Source organism: Polypterus senegalus, unplaced genomic scaffold (assembly GCF_016835505.1).
Source record: "Polypterus senegalus isolate Bchr_013 unplaced genomic scaffold, ASM1683550v1 scaffold_5342, whole genome shotgun sequence".
Taxonomy (NCBI): Eukaryota; Metazoa; Chordata; class Cladistia; order Polypteriformes; family Polypteridae; genus Polypterus; species Polypterus senegalus.
Window position 1 is genome coordinate 20,669 of NW_024386115.1, and position 18,099 is coordinate 38,767.

General features: G+C 46.6%; 2 non-coding genes and 2 pseudogenes across 2 annotated transcripts; 2 read left to right on the top strand and 2 right to left on the bottom strand.

Moving 5' to 3' along the window:
- The first annotated feature begins 7,750 nt into the window (after positions 1-7,750).
- LOC120522575 lies at positions 7,751-7,897 on the top strand (annotated as a pseudogene).
- A 3,696-nt stretch (positions 7,898-11,593) lies between these two features.
- On the bottom strand, positions 11,594-11,712 carry LOC120522565 (annotated as a pseudogene).
- Positions 11,713-12,711: 999 nt separating this feature from the next.
- On the top strand, positions 12,712-12,875 carry LOC120522569. The gene has a single exon (XR_005632436.1). It is a non-coding gene; the product is annotated as a U1 spliceosomal RNA (small nuclear RNA).
- Positions 12,876-16,278: 3,403 nt separating this feature from the next.
- Positions 16,279-16,397, bottom strand: LOC120522549. Its single transcript, XR_005632417.1, has one exon. It is a non-coding gene; the product is annotated as a 5S ribosomal RNA (ribosomal RNA).
- Between the last annotated feature and the right edge of the window lie 1,702 nt (positions 16,398-18,099).

Sequence of the window (18,099 nt, forward strand, 5' to 3'; positions counted from 1 at the left end):
AGAGGTTCCAATATAGAAAGGAGTTGACTTTAAGACACAGCAACTGTTGTTATTAAGGACAAGTAAAATTGGAAGAAGTGATATGATCAGATATCTGCTAGAACAGAATTAAAAAGCAAAGAGCCCAATTAAATATGAAATCCGAGTGCCATCTGCAGGGCAAGTGGCAGGAGGATTTTAGCACGACATGAAAATACATAGAGGGCGTGTTAAATATTAGGGATCCATTTTGGAGAGGAGAAGAGAAGACAGACTGGAAGGAGATGGAAAGAGTTATACAAGCTCTCACAAGTCTCTGGAGTGACTAGGAGACTAACATATGAGGGCAAAATTTTACACTAAGTCAATAATTTTGCCCAGGCTCTTTTTCTGCGCAACAGTTTTTAATGACAAACATATTCTAAGGAAAATCGAAAGACAACAAGCTTTTTATTTTTTGGGAGGTCTACAGATGAGAAGGTCGCAAGACAGAAAGTAAAAAGAAACAAAAAGGAAAGGGGAGAAAGGCTTGACTCTATGATCTTGTTAAGATTGAAATATACCGCCATATCCTTGTTACAGCCGGAAAAGGAGGGCAGCGATTTACCAGGTACATGATGGGTGGTCATCTAAGAAGTTGGTTTGGGCTTTTATAAAACCCAGAACAAGCAGAAAAACCATATGAGTTTAGATTACCTAAACTATACAGGGAGGTTGATGGACTGTATCAAAGATTGTGGGCTTCAGCAGGATGAAAAGGACTTGTGGAGGAGGTGGAAAGAATTAGTGGAAAAGTAAGGGAAGTGAGAATAGTAAACATTACTGGGAACGAGAGGAATCTAAACTGATATGGGAAGATTTGGGGAAAGTTTCCAAATAATCATAGTAGATATAGCCTGGCTTGGCCCATGAAGCATCAGGAAACCAACCTGGTTTTTAAGTAAAAGAAAGAATTTGCCAAGGCCTAAATGTCCCAGGGATTGACAAAAGAAAAAAAAAAAATAAGTCAGTATGGACATGCATGTGATCAGTTCTACAGTGGCAAGGATATGAAGGAAGTAAGGCAGAGACACATAGTAGATATCAAGCTGGATAGAGACTTGGTGGTGTTTGGGAGGTCAGGAAAAGAGAGGTCGGGAAGAGCAAGATTGGGATCAATAAACGTGATAAAAGAAGTATTGTGGAAGGTAAGGTGCATACACAAATAAACAGAAAGTTTTTTCCCAACAGAAAATAATTGAATGATCAGAGAAACTCTCGTTTTATGAGAGAAAAACATCTCAACTTTGGAAGCCCTCTTTTCTAAACGACAGCCCTATGTTTTTATTTTTTTCTCCTCCCCTGTCTGTCTTTATTTTTTTTTTTTTTTTTTTGCCATTCTTTAAATTTGAATGCATTTGTTGTCCTTCATGCTGATCCTCTGTCGGCTCTCGCCCGCCACTCCATTTAAGACCCCCCTGTCTCTGCCTCCTCATGGATGGATGGATGGTTAGAAAGACAGATAGATCTCGTCCAGCTCTTCGTAGACGGGGAGCCTGCAACTTTACAAAGGGGGGGCATCGTCCAGAAAGGACCAGCAGCCTCGTGTCCTTTCCAACCTGCAATCCCACAGTGGCATCAAAGGGAGGGCAAGCACCGCCCGTCTCGAACGTACCCAGGGCTGCCCCAGATCACTCAAGCAAAGCCCAGCTTTACAGTCGGGTGGAAGGAGGAAAGAAAAGACGAGGGCGAAGGGCGACTCCTGCTGGCAGAAAGGCAAAAGCTACGGCACTGTATTCCCAGGCGGTCTCCATCCAAGTATTTTAACCGAGCCCGACTCTGCTTAGCTTCCGAGATCGGACGCAGATCGGGCGTGGTTCAGAGTGGTGGCGGCCGCAAACGAGGGCTGCTCGCTTTTCTCCCCCAACAGGGCACTGTGGAAGCCTCTTTTCAAACGACAGCCCTATTTTTTTTTTTTTTTTTTTCCCCTCCCCCCTTCTGTCATCTTTCATTTTTTTTTTTTTTTTTTTTTTTTAATTGCCATTCTTTTGAAATTTTAGGTTATGTCTTTGAATTAGAATGTGCGTTGTCCTTCACTGATCCTTCTGTCGGCTCTCTCGCCTGCCACCCATTTAAGACTCCCCCTGTTACCTGTCCCACCTCATGGATGGATGGATTGATGGATGGATGGATGGATGGATAGATAGACAGAGAGATCTCGTCCAGCCCATCAGACGGGAGCCTGCAACTTACAAAGGGGGGCACTTCAGAGCAACCGCAACCTCAGATCCTTGCGAACGGCAATCCGCAGTACCAAAGGAGGCAAGCACCGGCTCAAGTCTTGAACGTGCACCCAGCGCCTGCCCCAGATCACCGGGCGGCCTCGCTGGGCGTGCGAGGTCTTCCCGAGAGGTTTGCTGCCGGGGTAGGCGAGCCGCCACGCCGAGGGCTTTCTTCCTCTCGGTCTCCGGAGCGCAGGGTCGCCTTCCTCTTTCGCAGCTTTGCCTCCTGCCTCCTGTCTGCCGTCCGCCCGCCGCCGGTCTTTGCTGTTACGGTTGCTTCATTCAGCATCCCGTTCCACTTTCTCCTGTTTCTCTTCCAGCCAAATAAGCCTGCCGGCGGGGTGCTGGTTTAAGCAGAGCGAGGTGCACCTTGGGGGTTGGGCAGTGGTCTCAATGGCGTGGTGAGGGCCGGTGTAACCCCAACATCCGGGCCACGGCTGCTCAGCAGTAGCGGCCCCGCGGCGCCGCCTCCGAGCGCAGCCCGGGTGATCCCTCAAGAAGCCCGCGAGGCTTGGCGACCGTGACTGTGCTGGGAAAACTCTCCCGGCCACGAGCGATGAAGCGAGGAAGTGAGTATTGTTTTCTGGCTGTACAACTACTACTCAAGGGTGGGGGAAGGCGACCACCAAGGGGTGGTTCTCCAGGCGAGTCATCCATTGCACTGGTAAAAGGACTCTCAGCATTTGAAACCACAGGCATCAGGCAGGGACTGCGTTCAAGGCCTCCTGAGGTCCTGTTCAAAAACACTGAAAAACATGCGTTTCAACTTATGAAGTGTGCTGGGCGATTGTGGAAGCAGGAGCTCGTATAACGGCTCTGGAGCTTTAAGCACAAATAAAGAAGTTCCAAAATTAACCAATCAATCTGTCTGGTCATTCATTTACGACATTATGACCCCCGCCCAATAGAAAAATTATAATAAAAATAATATTAATTTAAATTAATCTAATCAATGTATGTATTATCTTAAGGACCCCCCCACACACATAATAAAATAATAATATAAATAATTCATTCATTGTTTTTAGTGCTTCTTTACTGATTTTAAGTCATTTCTGCTGCCAGAGCCCAGCTTCTGACACGGGTGGAAGGAGGAAAGAAAAAGACGAGGTGAAGGGCGACTCCTGCTGGCAGAAAGGCAAAAGCTTACAGCACTGCATTCCAGTAAATCAGGGTTCTTTTTTCTCCCTGCAAATATGCAACTTTGAAGCCCTCTTCAAGGCAACGATAGCCGCGTTTTTTTTTTTTTTTCCCACCTTCCCCTGTCTGTCTTCATTTTTTTTTTTTTTTGCCATTCTTTTGAAATTTTTTCGAATGTCTTTAATTAGAATGTACGCTGGTCCTCGGCGCTGATCCCCTCTGTCGGCTCTCGCCCGCCACCCATTTAAGACCCCTGTTACCCGCTCCACCTCATGGACGGATGGATGATGGATACATAGATAGACAGATAGATCTCGTCCAGCCTTCAGACGGGAGCCTGCAACTTTACAAAGGGGGCATCGTCCAGAAAGGACCAGCAACTCGTGTCCTTGCTAACGGGTAATCCCACAGTGGCATGGAGCGCAACGGAATATCGGGCAAAGTTTCTAGCAGCCTTGGTCGATTTTCACAAAGCATCTGACCCAGTTGCCCGAGCTTCCTGTGGGAGTTCCTGAGACTTAGTGATTCCCCCCTGCAGTTGCTGGATATCATGGCCAGCCCGCACACTGGTACTGTGGAGTGGTGGAGACAGAACCCCTGTGTTTTTCCTTGTGCTTGGATTTTGTGGTTCGTCAGGTGTGTTCTTGCTCCTACTTTGTTCAGTGCTTGTATGGACTGGGTGTTGTGCAGGGTCATGGGGTTCCAGCGCTGTGGGCATCTGTTGAGAAGAAAGATTCGGCGAATATTGACTTTGCTGATGATGCTGTGATTGTCGGGAGCTGGTCGAGGCTCTGACTAGGGTGCTCAAGAGACTGAGGAGGAGTCTTACTCAGCTTGTGGAGTGTCCTGATGAAACCAACAGCCAGGGCCTTTGAATGACCTTCTGGGCAGATATCAGCAGTGTCTGTTTATGGAGAGTGTGTGTTGACCTTGTTGGAGTGGTTTACGTATCTTTGGCAGTGACATTCATGTCCCTGGTGACTTTTCCAGAAGCCGCAGACAGATGGGGAGTCAGTGGTTCATGAGGTCACTGAAAGTGTGGCGCTCCCAATATCTCTGCAAAAGAACGAAGTTGTGGCCAAGTCTTAGAGTCCTGGTGCTTCCTTTTCTGCTATATGTTTGTGAGACATGGATGCTCCCAGTGACCTGAGATGAAGACTGACCTTTTGGTACTGTGCCCTTCGAGAATCTCATAACGCTGGTTTTACTTTGTGTTCCTATGGAAACCGGCTGTGAAATGTAAGGAAAAACCACTAGGAAGTTAGTCATTGTTGTCAAATGTTGTGAAAGTATTGGGCGAGAATACAGAGAGGATGGAGTGGAAAGAAATGGGGAAAGATAACCAAAAAAAAAGCAGGATTTTGGAGGTTACACCACCATCAATAGAAGGGCACGTTGATGAAGGTGCAGTTATAATCCCAAAACTATCGTATTTAGCAAATGTGTTTTTTCCACCAAAGCAGTGTAGTAAGAATTATAAGAAAAGTGTTTCTTTGTGTTCTTATAGGGTCTATACGGGAAAATTGGCAAGAAGGAAGGTAATGAAATGGATAAGAGGTTCCAATATAAGGGGAGTTGACTTAAGACACACAGCAAACTGTTGTTATTATGATATTGGCAAAATTGGGAAGAATGGATATGATCAGATATCTGCTAGAAACAGAATTCAAAAAAAGACAATAATAAGGAATCCTGAGTGCCACTGCAGGGCAAGTGGCAGGAGGACTTTGGGCAATGTATATGAAAAATACATAGAGGGCGGTTAAAATATTAGGGATCCATTTTGGAGAGGAGAAGGGAAGAAAAGACTGGAAGGAGATGGAAAGAAAGTTATACAAGCTCACAGTCTCTGGAGGACTAGGAGACTAACATATGAGGGGCAAAATTTTGCTAATTGTCAATAATTTTGCCTCCAGGCTCTTTTTCTGGCAACAGTTTTTTACGGATACAAACAGTACCCAAGGAAAATCGAAAGACAATGTTTTCTTTATTTTTTGGGAGGCTCCAGATGAGAAGGTCGCAAGACAGAAAGTAAAGAAACAAAAAAGGAAAGGGGGAGAAAGGTTTTCGAATTTAAGGATCTTGTTAAGATTGAAATACACGGCCGCTATATATCCTTGTTACAGAGTGAAAAGGAGGGCAGCGGATTTAGCCAGGTACATGATGGTGGTCATTTAAGAAGGCTTAGCTTACAAACCAGAACAAAAAAGAAACCATATGAGCTTAGATTACCCAAACTATATAGGAGGTTACGGACTGTATCAAAGCACGTGGGCTTCAGCAGGATGAAAAGGACTTGTGGAGGAGGTGGAAAGAACAGTGGAAAAGTAAGGAAAGTAGCTTTAAACATTACTGGAAACGTAGAGGAATCTAAACTGATATGGGAAAGATTTGGGTGGAAAGCCCAAATAATCAAGTAGCAGATATAGCCTGGCTGGTCACCATGAAGCACTAGAAACCAACCTGGCTTTTAAGTAAAAGAAAGGAATTTTATAAGGGCCTAAATGTCCCAGGGACGGATGTAAAAGAAAAAAATAAGCCAGTATGGACATGCATGGAAACTGCCTCTACAGTGGCAAGGATATGGAAGGAAGCAAGGCAGAGAGCACAGGTAGACATCAAGCTGGATAGAGACTTGGTGGTGTTTGGGAGGTCAGGAAAAGAGAGGTCGAAGAAAGATTGGACCAATAAACGTGATAAAAGAAGTATTGTGGAAGGCAAGGTGTGCATACACAAATAAACAGGAAAGTTTTTTTCCCAACAGAAAATAATTGAAATGATCAGAAAACCTTCCGTTTTATGAGAAAAAACATCTCAACTTTGAAGCCCTTTTCTAAACGACAGCCCTATGTTTTTTTTTTTTTTTCTCTCCTTCCCCTGTCTGTCTTCATTTTTTTTTTTTTTTTTTTTTGCCATTCTTTAAATTTGAATGTACGTTGTCCTTCATGCTGATCCCCTTCTGTCGGCTCTCGCCCGCCACCATTTAAGACCCCCCTGTTCCCGCCTCCTCATGGATGGATGGATGGATAGAAAGACAGATAGATCTCATTCAGTCAGACGGGAGCCTGTAATTACAAAGGGGGCATCGTCCAGAAAGGACCAGCAGCCTCGTGTCCTTTCCAACCTCGCAATCCCACAGGGGCATCAAAGGGAGGGCAAGCACCGCTCAAGTCTCGAACTGTACCCAGGGCTGCCCCCAGATCACTCGCTGCCAAAAGCCCAGCTTGACATGGTGAAGGGAGGAAAAGAAAAAGACGAGGCGTAAGGCGACTCCCGCTGCAGAAAGGCAAAAGCTACGGCACTCGGTATTCCCAGGCGGTCTCCCATCCAAGTATTTGTTCGAGCCCGACTCTGCTTAGCTTCCCAGATCGGACGATCGGGCGGTTCAGAGTGGTATGGCCGTGAACGAGGGCTGCTCGCTTTTCTCTCCCCAAATAGGCAACTGTGGAAGCCCTCTTTTCTAAACGACAGCCCTATGTTTTTTTTTTTTTTTTTTCTCCTTCCCCTGTCTGTCTTCATTTTTTTTTTTTTTTTTTTTTTTTTAATTGCCATTCTTTTGAAATTTTAAGTTATGTCTTTTGAATTAGAATGTGCGTTGTCCTTCACTGATCCCCTTCTGTCGGCTCTCCGCCTCGCCACCCATTTAAGACTTCTGTTACCCGCTCCACTCATGGATGGATGATTGATGGATGGATGGATGGATGGATAGATAGACAGAGAGATCTCGTCCAGCTCATATCAACAGGACGGGAGCCTGCAACTTTACAAAAGGGGGTACTCCTTCCAGAAAGAACCAGCAACCTCGTGATCTGCTAACGTGCAAATCCCACAGTGGCATCAAAGGAGGAAGCACCGCCCAAGTCTCGACCCAGCCCTGCCCCCAGATCACTCGCGGCCTCGGCGAGGTCTCTCCTGAGGGTGCTCTGCTGCTGCAGGCGAGCGCCACGCTGAGGGCTTTCCGGGTTCCCGGAGCGCAGGGTCGCCTTTGCCTCCTTGCCTCCTGGGTTCGCCGGGCCCTACTTGTCTTTGTTGTTGTTGTTTCTCATTCAGCATCCCGCCCAGTCCTAATTTCTCCTGTTTCTCTTCCAGCACAAGCCCAGCGATGGGTGGCTGGTTTGCATAAGAGCGAGGTGCACCTTGGGGCTAGTGAAACCTGTCTAACGCGGTGGAGGCCGGTGCAACCCCAACATCCGGGTTGCACGGGCGTCGGGCAGCAGTTAGCTCCTGCATGCGCCTCCCAGGCCAAAGTAGTTCAAGGATCCCAAGAAGCCCAAGGAGGCCAAGGACCGAGGACTGTGCTGGGGAAACCTCCCGCCGCCGAGCGATGAAGCCGAGGGAAGTGGGGAGTGATGAGCGCCTGGCTGTACAACCCACTTACCCGGTGTGGGAGATACCATGATCACTAAGGTGGTTCTCCAGGGCGAGGCTCATCCATTGCACCTGGGTGTTGACTCTACATTTCCCAAATGCGGGAAACCTGACTGCATAATTCCCAGGATCGCTCGCGCTTCTCCCTGATAGTCCTGGTTCAAAACAGACTGAAACATGCTTAACTATGGAAGTGGTGCTTGGGCGACAGAAGCAGGAGCCTGTGAGCAACGGCTCTGGGAGCTTTAAGCAATAAATAAAGAAGTTCCAAAATCAATCAACTGTCCATTCATTTATTTATTTATTTTAAGGACCCCCCCGCCTAATAGAAAAATTATACAAAAATATATTAATTTAAATTAACTAATCAATGCATTTATCTTAAGGACCCCCACATACATAATAAAATAATAATAATATAAATAATCATTCATTATTTTTAGTGCCTTTACTGACGAAGCCGCTTTCCTGCTGCCAAGAGCCCAGCTTGACACGGCAAAAGGAGGAAAAGAAAAGACGAGGTGAAGGGGCGACTGCTGGCAGAAAGGCAAAGCTTACAGCACTCGGTATTCTAGTAACGTAGGGCTGTCTTTTTTCTCCAAATATGCAACTTTGAAGCCCTCTTCTTGAAACGACAGCCAGATGTTTTTTTTTTCACTCCTTCCCCTGTCTGTCTTCATTTTTTTTTTTTTTGCCATTCTTTTGAAATTTTTCGGAATGTCTTTTGAATTAGAATGTACGTTGTCCTTCATGCTGATCCCCTTCGTCGGCTCTTTCCGCTCAACACCCATTTATCTCTTGTTACCTGCTCCACCTCATGGACGGATGGATGGATGGATGGATGGATACATAGATAGACAGATAGATTCTGCCCAGCTCTTTCAGGACGGAGCCTGCAACTTTACAAAGGGGGTATCGTCCAGAAAGGACCAGCAACCTTGTCCTGCTAACGCGGGTAATCCCACAGTGGTATGGAGAAACGTGAATATCGCAAAGTTTCTAGCAGCCTTTGTCGATTTTCACAAAGCATTCGACCAGTTGTTCGAGCTTCCTGTGGGAGTTCCTGAGACGAGGGATTCTCGAAGTTGCTGGATATCATGGCCAAGGCCTGCACTGGTACTGTGAGTGTGGAGATGGAACTTCCAGTTTTTCCCAGTTGATTCTGTGGTTCGTCAGGGGTGTGTTCTTGCTCCCACTTTGTTCAGTGCTTGTATGCACTGGGTGTTGTGCAGTCATGGGGTTCAGGCCGCTGTGGGGCATCTGTTGGAGAAGAAAGATTCATGAATATTGACTTTGCTGATGATGCTGTGATTGTCGTGGAGCCACGGAGGCTCTGATCAGGGTGCTCAAGAGACTAAGGAGGAGTCTGAGTGCCTGTACTAGAGGTCTTGGATGAAAACCAACAGCCAGGCCTTTAATGACCTCTGGGCACAGATATCAGCAGTGTGTCTGTTTCATGGAGAGTGTGTTGACTTTGCTGGAGGGTTTATTTACCGCAGCATATCTATGTCCCTGGTGACTCTTCCGTGAAGTCAGTAGACAGATGGGAGCTTGGTGGTTCGCGAGGTCACGGTGTGTGTGTGGCGCCCCAATATCTCTAGAAAGAACGGCGGCCAAGTCTTGTCCTGGTGCTTCCTTTCTTGCTATATGTTTGTGGAGATATGGATGCTCCCAGTGACCTGAGATGAAGACTGACCTTGGTACTGTGCCTTCGGAGAATCCTTTTGGGTGCCCATTGGTTTTACTTTTTGTGTTCCCCTACGGAATCCGTTGGGGAAATGGAAGGAAAACCACTAGGAAGAATAAGGTTGTCAAATGTTGGGAAAGTATTGGGGTTAAGAATACAGAGGATGAGTGGAAAGAAATGGGGAAAAAAGATAACCAAAAAAAAAAAAAAAAAAGCAGGATTTTGGAGGTTAACGAACTTATCAATAGAAGGAAGATATTGCTGATAAGGCAGTTACAATCCCAAAACTATCGTATTTAGCAAATGTTTTTCCACCAAAGAAAATAGTAAGAAGAATTATAAGAAAGTGTTTGTGTTCTTATAGGTTCAGTAATGTGAAAATGGCAAGAAGGAAGGTAATGAAATGGAGGAAGAGGTTCCAATAATATAGAAAGGGAGTTGATTTAAGACACACAGCAACTGCTTTGTTAATATGATACGTAAGTAAATTGGGAAGAAGTGATATGACCAGATATCCAGGGAACAGAATTCAAAAAAGCAAAAGAGCCCAATTAAATAAGGGAAACTGAGTGCCACCAGGGCAAGTGGTGGAGGACTTTGGGCACGACATGAAAATACATAGAGGGGCGCGTTTAAAATATTAGGGATCATTTGGGAGAGGAGAAGGAGGAAGAAGAGACTGGAAGGAGATGGAGAAAGAAAGCATAAGCTCACAAGTTCTGGAGGACTAGGAGACTAACATATGAGGGCAAAATTTTGTTAATTGTCACCTTTGCCCAGGCTCTTTTTCTGGCAACAGTTTTACGGACAAAATATATTCTAAGGAAAATTGAAAGACAATGTTTTCGGCTTTTTTTGGGAGGTCTTACAGATGAGAAGGTCGCAAGACAGAAAGTAAAGAAACAAAAAGGAAAGGGGGAGAAAGGTTTTCTGACTTATGATCTTGTTAAGACGGAAAATACACGGGCCGCTATAATATCCTTGTTACAGAGCGGAAAAGGGAGGCAGTTGGATTTCCTAGCCAGGTACATGATGGTGGTCATCTAAGAAGGTCAGCTTTATAAAACCCAGAACAAGAAACTATATGAGTTTACTACAGTAAACTATACAGGGAGGGTTGATGGACTGTATCAAAGATTGTGGGCTTCCAGAGGATGAAAAGGACTTGTGGAGGAGGTGAAAGAATTAGTGGAAAAGCAAGGAAGTGAAGTCAGTAAAACATTACTGGAAATCTAGAGAGGAATCTAAACTGATATGTGAGGACTTGTGAAAATGCAACAATCAAGTAGCAGATATAGCCTGGCTGGCCGCCCATGAAGCACTAGAAACCAACCTGGCTTTTAAGTAAAGAAAGTAACTTTATAAGGCCTAAATGTCCCAGACGGATGTAAAAGAAAACAAGTCAAGTGGACATGCACGGGACTGCCCAGTGCGATATGAAGGAAGTAAGGCAGAGACACATAGTAGACATCAAGCTGGATAGAGACTTGGTGGTGTTTTGGGATGTTGCAAAAGAGAGGTCGGGAAGAAAGATTGGGACCGAATAAACGCGGATAAAAGAAGTATTGTGGAAGGCAAGGTGTGTATACACAAATAAACAGAAAGTTTTTTCCAACAGAAAATAATTGAATGATCAGAGAAACCTTCGCTTTATAGAGAAAACATCTCAACTTTGAAGCCTCTTTCTAAACGACAGCCCTATGTTTTTTATTTTTTTCTCTCCTTCCCCTGTCTGTCTTCATTTTTTTTTTTTTTTTTTTTTTTTTTGCCATTCTTTTAAATTTGAATGTACGTTGTCCTTCATGCTGATCCCCTTCTGTCGGGCTCTCTCGCCTGCCACCCATTTAAGACCCCCTGTTCCCTGCTCCTCATGGATGGATGGATGGATAGGAAAGACAGATAGATCCGCTCCAGCTCTTCAGACGGGAGCCTGCACCTACAGCGGGGGGTGCATCGCCCAGAAAGGACCAGCCTCGTGTCCTTCCTGCACCTGCAATCCCACAGTGGCATCAGCGAGGGGCAAGCACCGCTCAAGTCTCGAACGTGGTACCCAGGGCTGCCCCAGATCACTCGGCTGCCAAAAGCCCAGCTTCTGACACGGGTGGGAAGGAGAAAGAAAAGACGAGGCGGCGGGCGACTCCTGCTGGCAGAAAGGCAAAAGCCACGGCACCTCGGTATTCCCAGGCGGTCACCCATCCAAGTACTAACCGGGCCCGACGTTGCTTAACTTCGGTGATCGGACGAGATCGGGCGGTTCAGAGTGGTATGGCCGTAAACGAGGGCTGCCTCGTTTTCTCTCCCAAATAGGCAACTGTGGAAGCCCTCTTTTCTAAACGACAGCCCTATGTTTTTTTTTTTTCTCCTTCCCCTGTCTGTCTTCATTTTTTTTTTTTTTTAATTGCCATTCTTTTGAAATTTTAAGTTATGTCTTTTGAATTAGAATGTGCGTTGTCCTTCATACTGATCCCCTTCTGTCGGCTCTCTCGCTCTCGCCACCCATTTAAGACTCCCCTGTTACCCGTTCCACCTCATGGATGGATGGATTGATGGATGGATGGATGGATGGATAGATAGACAGAGAGATCTCGTCCAGCTCATCAGACGGGAGCCTGCAACTTTACAAAGGGGGGCATCTTCCAGAAAGAACCAGCAACCTCGTATCCTTGCTAACGTGCAATCCCACAGTGGCATCAAAGGGAGGGCAAGCACCGGCTCAAGTCTCGAACGTGTACCCAGCGCTGCCCCAGATCACTCGGCGGCCTCGGCGCAGGTCTTCCCGAGGGTGCTCTGCTGCCGTGTGCGAGCGCCCACGCCGAGGGCTTCTTCCTCTCGGTCTCCGGGGCGCAGGGTCGCCTTCCTCTTTCGCAGCTTTGCCTCCTGCCTCCTGTCTGCCGCCTGCCGCCTGTCTTTGCTGTTGGGCGGCTGTTTCTCATTCAGCATCCCGCCCAGTCCTACCCCTCCTGTTTCTCTTCCAGCCAATAAGCTCCAGCGATGGGTGGCTGGTTTGCATAAGAGCGAGGTGCACCTTGGGGTTGCTAGTGAAACCTGTCTAATCAAGGTGGTGAGGTCGGTGCAACCCCAACATCCGGGTCACGGTGCACACGGGCGTCTGGGCAGCAGCTAGCGCGCATGCGCGCTCCCGAGGCCAAAGAAGCCCGAAGGATCCCGAAGAAGCCCGAAGGAGGCCGAAGGACCGAGGACTGTGCTGGGAAAACCTCCCGCCGCCGAGCGATGAAGCCGAGGAAGTGGGAGGATGAGCGCCGGGCTGTACAACTCATACTTACCTGGCAGGGGAGATACCATGATCACTAAGGTGGTTCTCCCAGGGCGAGGCTCATCCATTGCACTCCGGGTGTGTTGACCCCTGCGATTTCCCCAAATGCGGGAAACTCGACTGCATAATTTGTGGTAGTGGGGGACTGCGTTCGCGCTCTCCCCTGATAGTCCTGGTTCAAAAAACAGACTGAAAACATGCGTTTCAACTTATGGAAGTGGTGCTTGGGCGATTGTGAAGCAGGAGCCTGTGAGACAACGGCTCTGGGAGCTTTAAGCAATAAATAAAGAAGTTCCAAAATCAATCAATCAATCTGTCTGTCTGTCCATTTATTTATTTATTTTAAGGACCCCCGCCCTATAGAAAAATTATAATAAAAATAATATTAATTTAAATTAACTAATCAATGTATGTATTTATCTTAAGGACCCCCCCACACACATAATAAAATAATAATATAAATAATCATTCATTATTTTTAGTGCCTCTTTACTGATTTTAAGCCGCTTTCCTTGCTGCCAAGAGCCCAGCTTCCTGACACGGGTGGAAGGAGGAAAAGAAAAGACGAGGTGAAGGGCGACTCCTGCTGGCAGAAAGGCAAAAGCTTACAGCACTCGGTATTCCCAGTAAACGAGGGCTGCTCCTTTTCTCTCCCCAAATATGCAACTTTGGAAGCCCTCTTTTCTGAACGACAGCCGTATGTTTTTTTTTTTCACTCCTTCCCCTGTCTGTCTTCATTTTTTTTTTGCCATTCTTTTGAAATTTTTCGGAATGTCTTTTGAATTAGAATGTACGTTGTCCTTCATGCTGATCCCCTTCTGTCGGCTCTCTCGCTCTCGCCACCCATTTAAGACCCCCCTGTTACCCGTTCCACCTCATGGATGGATGGATGGATGGATGGATACATAGATAGACAGATAGATCTCGTCCAGCTCTTCAGACGGGAGCCTGCAACTTTACAAAGGGGGGCATCGTCCAGAAAGGACCAGCAACCTCGTGTCCTTGCTAACGCGTGCAATCCCACAGTGGCATGGAGCGCAAAGCGTGAATATCGGCAAAGTTTCTTAGCAGCCTTTGTCGATTTTCACAAAGCATTCGACTCAGTTGTTCGAGCTTCCCTGTGGGAGTTCCTGAGACTTAGTGGGATTCCCCCTGAAGTTGCTGGATATCATGGCCAGCCCGTACACTGGTACTGTGAGTGGTGTGGAGACAGAACCTCTGTGTTTTTCCCAGTTGATTCTGTGGTTCGTCAGGGGGTGTGTTCTTGCTCCTACTTTGTTCAGTGCTTGTATGGACTGGGTGTTGTGCAGGGTCATGGGGTTCAGCGGCTGTGGGGCATCTGTTGGAGAAGAAAGATTCATGAATATTGACTTTGCTGATGATGCTGTGATTGTCGTGGAGTCAATGGAGGCTCTGATCAGGGTGCTCAAGAGACTGAGTGAGGAGTCTGAGTGTCTGGGCTTGTGAGTGTCCTGGATGAAAACCAACAGCCAGGCCTTTAATGACCTCTTGGGCACAGATATCAGCAGTGTGTCTGTTTGCGGAGAGTGTGTTGACCTTGTTGAGTGGTTTACTTACCTTGGCAGTGACATTCATGTCCCTGGTGACTCTTCCTATGAAGTCAGTAGACAGATGGGGAGAGCTTGGTGGTTCATGAGGTCACTGGAAAGGGGTGTGTGGCGCTCCCAATATCTCTGCAAAAGAACGAAGGGCCAAGTCTTTAGAGTCCTGGTGCTTCCTTTCTTGCTATATGTTTGTGAGACATGGATGCTCCCCAGTGACCTGAGATGAAGACTGGACTCCTTTGGTACTGTGCCCCTTCGAGAATCCTTGGGTACCGCTGGTTTTACTTTGTGTTCCTCATGGAATCCGTTGGGGGAAATGGAAGGAAAAACCACTAGGAAGAATAAGGTTGTCAAATGTTGTGAAAGTATTGGGGTTAAGAATACAGAGAGGATGGAGTGGAAAGAAATGGGGAAAAAGATAACCAAAAAAAAAAGCAGGATTTTGGAGGTTAACGAACTTATCAATAGAAGGGAAGATATTGCTGATGAAGGCAGTTACAATCCCAAAACTATCGTATTTAGCAAATGTGTTTTTTCCACCAAAGAAAATAGTAAGAAGAATTATAAGAAAGTGTTTTGTGTTCTTATAGGGTTCATAATGTGAAAAATTGGCAAGAAGGAAGGTAATGAAAATGGAGGGAAAGAGGTTCCAATATAGAAAGGGAGTTGACTTTAAGACACACAGCAACTGTTGTTAATATGACATTAAGTAAAATTGGGAAGTTAGCGGATATGATCAGATATCTGCTAGGAACAGAATTCAAAAAAGCAAAAGAGCCCAATTAAATAAGGAAATCCGAGTGCCATCTGCAGGGCAAGTGGCAGGAGGACTTTGCACGACATGAAAATACATAGAGGGCGGTTAAAATATTAGGGATCCATTTTGGAGAGGAGAAGGAGGGAAGAAGAGACTGGAAGGAGATGGAAAGAAAGTTATACAAGCTCACAAGTCTCTGGAGGACTAGGAGACTAACATATGAGGGCAAAATTTTGCTAATTAAGTCAATAATTTTGCCCAGGCTCTTTTCTGGCAACAGTTTTTACGGACAAAATATATTCTAAGGAAAATCGAAAGACAATGTTTTTATTTTTTTGGGAGGTCTACAGATGAGAAGGTCGCAAGACAGAAAGTAAAAAACACAAAAAGGAAAGGGGGAGAAAGGTTTTCTGGACTTAAGGATCTTGTTAAGATTGAAATACACGGCCGTTTACATATCCTTGTTACAGAGCGGGAAAGGGAGGGCAGCGGATTTAGCCAGGTACATGATGGGTGGTCATCTAAGAAGGTTTGGGCTTTATAAAACCCAGAACAAGAAACCATATGAGTTTAGATTACCCAAACTATACAGGAGGTTGATGGACTGTATCAAAGATTGTGGGCTTCAGCAGGATGAAAAGGACTTGTGGAGGAGGTGGAAAGAATTAGTGGAAAAAGTAAGGGAAAGTGAGAAGCCAGTAAACATTACTGGGAAATCTAGAGAGGAATCTAAACTGATATGGGAAAGATTTGGGGGAAAGGAAGCCCTCTTTTCTATACGACATTCTTATGTTTTTTTTTCTCTCCTTCCCCTGCCTGTCTTCATTTTTTTAGTTTTGCCATTCTTTTGAAATTTTTCGGAATGTCTTTTGAATTACAATGTACGTTGTCCTTCATGCTGATCCCCTTCTGTCGGCTCGCCACCCATTTAAGACCAGCCCTGTTCCCAGTTCCTCCTCATGGATGGATGGATAGACAGACAGATAGATCTCGTGCAGCTCTTCAGAACGGGAGCCTGCAACTTTATAAAGGGAGCATCGTCCAGAAAGGACCAGCAACCTCGTGTCCTTGCTAAAGTGCAATCCCACAGTGGAATCAAAGGGAGGGCAAGCACCGGCTCAAGTCTCGAACGTGTACCCAGGGCTGCCCCAGATCACTCGGCTGCCAAGAGCCCAGCTTCTGACACGGGTGGAAGGAGGAAAAGAAAAGACGAGGTGAAGGGCGACTCCTAATGGCACAAAGGCAAAAGCTTACAGCACTCGGTATTCCCAGGCGGTCTCCCATCCAAGTACTAACCGAGCCCGACTCTGCTTAGCTTCCGAGATCGGACGAGTTCGGGCGTATTCAGAGTGGTATGGCCGTAAACGATGGCTGCTTGTTTTTCTCTCCCAAATAGGCAACAGTGGAAGCCCTCTTTTCTATACGACATTCTTATGTTTTTTTTTTTTCTCTCCTTCCCCTGCCTGTCTTCATTTTTTTTTTAGTTTTGCCATTCTTTTGAAATTTTTCGGAATGTCTTTTGAATTACAATGTACGTTGTCCTTCATGCTGATCCCCTTCTGTCGGCTCTCGCCACCCATTTAAGACCAGCCCTGTTCCCAGTTCCTCCTCATGGATGGATGGATAGACAGACAGATAGATCTCGTGCAGCTCTTCAGACGGGAGCCTGCAACTTTATAAAGGGGAGCATCGTCCAGAAAGGACCAGCAACCTCGTGTCCTTGCTAAAGTGCAATCCCACAGTGGAATCAAAGGAAGGGCAAGCACCGGCTCAAGTCTCGAACTTGTACCCAGGGCTGCCCCAGATCACTCGGCGGCCTCGACGCAGGTCTTCCCGATGGAGCTTTGCTGCCGTGTGCGAGCGCCTACGCCGAGGTGTTCTTCCTCTCGGTCTCCGGAGCGCAGGATCGCCTCCCTATTTCGCAGCTTTGCGTCCTCCCTGCCGCTTGCCGCCTGCCGCCTGTCTAAGCTGTTGAGCGGCTGTTTATCATTCAGCGCCCGCCCAGTCCTATCTCTCCTGTTTCTCTTCCAGCCAATAAGCTCCAGCGATGCGTGGCTGGTTTGCATAAGAGCGAGGTGCACCTTGGGATTGCTGGCGAAACCTGTCTAATCAAGGTGGTGAGGTCTTTGCAACCCCGTCATCCGAGTCACGGGGCACACGGGCGTCTGGTGAGTGGCTAACGCATCCCGCGCATGCGCGCTCCAGAGGCGAAGAATCCCGGCGATCCGAAGGAGCCCGAAGGACCGAGGACTGCGCTGGGGAAATCCTCCCGCTGCCGAGCGACGAAGCCGAAGAAGTGGGAGGATGAGCGCCGGGCTGAACAACTCATACTTACCTGGCAGGGGAGATACCTTTGGTTCTTCCTTGTCAGGTGTAGGGAGCGCCCCACGAACTTGGATCCAGAGCTGGGTAGGTCGGCATGTCCACCACCCTGTTTTCTGCTTCCCTTGTTTCGCGGCGTTTTTAAAATATTGTAGGAGCAAGATGGCGGAAGTGATTGAAGTCAACAGCAGACGGTTCGAAGAAGACATGGAGATGAACAGAGGACTCGGAGTTTTTGGGAGACCTGCATCTCGTATTCCAATTGATGGAAGGGAAAGGAGAAACGTAGTTCGATTGGAATTGAAGGATGGACAGATGGATCGAGGAGACTTTAGTAAGGAGGTGTTGCAGAAGACTCTACGTTTTTCACCTGGTGAGATTGATTACCTTTTGCCTTTCCGGGTAAAACTACCTTTGAAGTGGTTTTTAAGAGTAGGGCTTTATATGATAAATGTTTGAGAACGGTGGAGAGAGAAAAACTGGTTAACCCAGTTTTAGAAAAATTTTTGATTGTGCCTTTGAGTGACAGGATGGACAAAAGAGTAAATATTTTAATGTTCACAGAGAAGGTGAAACTACAGGATATTTCGACTTGGTTGTTACAATTTTGCGATGTTAAGACTAGTATGCAAATGACGGATGAGGATGGGATAAAAAATGGATTGTACAAATTTGATGTAATTCTCAAAAAGGAGAATGACACAGAAAGGGTGATCCATTTGCCCGCGGTCATACAAATTGGGACG